Genomic DNA, 2,850 nt, shown 5'->3' on the forward strand with positions numbered 1-2,850 from the left:
AATCAGTCTATGCTTCTTTTTTTGGTGCAGCACAATGGGCTCTATTTTTAATTTTTTTCCCTTTCAGTTCACTTAAAATTAATTTCTTTCTATTCATTTCCTTTTGTGACAGCTGTGCATTTTTGACGATTGGCCACTAGGTGGCAGAACGAGTCATTGTTTTAATAGGAGAGCTGTAGAAAAATCTGACCGTAGAATTTACCACCAGTGAATTTCAGAGAATTCGGCAGGGGGAATAATTTATAAGAACAAGTTTTCCAAGGCTGGAGAAAATAGAATATCATGAATGAAGCTGGGTGAATGGTTTTATAGTCCAGGACCAGATCCATTCCAGATTTGCTGGATCACCCAGGTTCTCCTAAGATAGCTTATCTTCTGCAGTCCTGGAGAGCTGTAATACATTTGGCCCATATAGAATGATGCTTAGTGGCGCATTTATAAAGCTTCCGGTTGGCATTGATCACCAGCAATATGCCATTGTTACAGCAATACTGACATCAGCCCATTAATAAAAAAAAAAATAGTGATCAGCTGGCCTGATTGTCACCGTTATGAATAAATTGGTGATTACGGCTGTTTACTGTAAATTTTTTTTAATAATGTCACATTTAATTAACTGCATGCTAGGTTACAGATCACCGGTGTTCTTCACCATGAAAGTGGAAAACTTCATAGGCCACAATGGAGATCAGCCATATTTGGATCAACACCTACAGGAATGCCAAGGCATGTGACCCATACCATGTGACAGCATTGGTGCTTGATGATTGGATTGGCACGGTCACGTGGTTTTAGGAAGGCAGACATCCTGTGTAAGCAGCAACATAGCGCCATCTACAGCTAATAATATTCTCACTAAAAAGGTTCATTGGGTGTGTTCAACAAATGTGTATAAAGTATACGAGTAAAGAATAATCAACAAGTGTGTTTTTAGATAGATTGGGGTCTAAGTTTGATTTTCTAGAAACTATTTATTATCTTTGATTATTATGACTATTATCCACGCTTTGCCCTCCCCCGAGGATCCTCGTCCCTCCCTTGAGGCCCCCACCTGCACCTTTTATATTTCCCCTTTTCCATAGTCTTATGGAGGGTTACATGCCATGCTGAGTCCTCTTCAGTCAATGCCATGAATGGCGTGCCACGGCAAGTTCAGATTGGGACTGAACTCATTCTCCTGTTTAGGAGGAGCGGGATGTCTGGTTGCCCCATATTTCACTATAAGCGCCAATCTATGGAAGAAGCCCTGTCCCTCAACACTGGGACCCCACAATGAAATAAAGCGTGGAGCCTGGTCCGGTACAGAAAAGGGGGTTTGGGGTACATAAGTACCCCTTGCCAATCCCACACAAAAAACTGAACATAAATAGCCACAGTACCCACACACCATGAAAGTCCTTTATTGAAATAAGAACCAACCATGCACTGACTTTATAAATAACGGTTTTTAATGTCTGCAGAAGCGGATCCAGCATCAATCACACCTTGCAGAGAATTAAATGTAACACCAATCAGCGCAGCTCGGCAATCGTGACCCCTCACAAAGAATTCACGATTCCCTGCGCTGTGATAAGAGCCCGGAGAATCCGGAGTGCATTTGGAGCAGACGGCTTAGGTAAGCACGGCACACCAGGGGTTAAGTCAGTATTAGGGCTGAGGATTAGGTTAAAAGAAAGAATTGAAGGAGATACTTTTGCTTTTAGACTAAAAAAAGAAAATCATATGAAGGATAAGGGTTTAATTTTAATGTTAGTTTGGGGTTCAAAGGTCGCCCACCAATATACATATATACAAGTAGTCCCCGAGTTAAGCACACCCGACATACAGACGACTCCGAGATACGAACGCTCATGTGCAGGACGGAGGCTTGAAGGGGGGAGGGGCGGTTTGCATGACTTGCAGAAGAAATCTTTTGCTAAACACAGCTGGGGTTGTGGATGATATTAAGGGCTGAGCTGTTCTGCAACCTCTTGTAACTTTTTAATGACCACAACAAACTCTGCAGTTGTTTCTTTTTGCATATTAAAGCACAGCTTGCTCCGGAAATAATGAATATCTAGGCTCCATAAAGAATTTTTTTTTGTTTTGTTTGTGATTAGCTCACAGTTAGGATTGTATACATTAACTGACACCTCACTGCCTAATAATACGTTGAGACAAACATCTGTCCTAATTGCATTTATTAAAATAATGTACCTGTTCGGACTTACATACAAATTCAACTTAAGAACGAACCTACAGTCCCTATGTTGTATGTAACCCCAGGACTACTTGTATATATAAAATCAGGAACTTCCTGTTATGGGGTGACAACGCTTTACCACTGTCTTCCATATATACTTGTGTTGTCACATAGGTTGCAATGCAGACTAGTGGAACTCTCCCTAACATATGACAAAATCTCCCCAGTTGGGCACAAATACTTCTTCATTCTATCTAAATGTAAAATGTCTTCCTGGTTGTATACTTTATGTACTGAGCTGGAATCCCATTTGTGTGAGCAAGGTAGCACAATGCATTGCCATGTTGGATGAGGGCAATCCATTGTGACGCGGCTGCATAAAACAAAACTCTTCATGGCAGCACCCTAAAAATGGTGCAGGGACTTCTTCTTCCAAAACAGCCAATCACAACACATTGTAGTGTGGTACTCTGCTTTGGGGTACATCTCTTGGAGTGCCATTTAAAATAAATGTCACTGTGGCCCAGCAATGCACATTACCATGCATTGCATTAACATGCAGCAACTGCAAAAATGTGAAGACTGTTAGTTTGGTAAATCCTAGATTGTAAGCTCTTCGGGGCAGAGTCCTCTCCTCCTGTGTCACTGTATCTGTCTGTCATTTGCAA

This window comes from Pyxicephalus adspersus, chromosome 10 (assembly GCF_032062135.1).
Source record: "Pyxicephalus adspersus chromosome 10, UCB_Pads_2.0, whole genome shotgun sequence".
In the NCBI taxonomy this organism is placed as follows: Eukaryota; Metazoa; Chordata; class Amphibia; order Anura; family Pyxicephalidae; genus Pyxicephalus; species Pyxicephalus adspersus.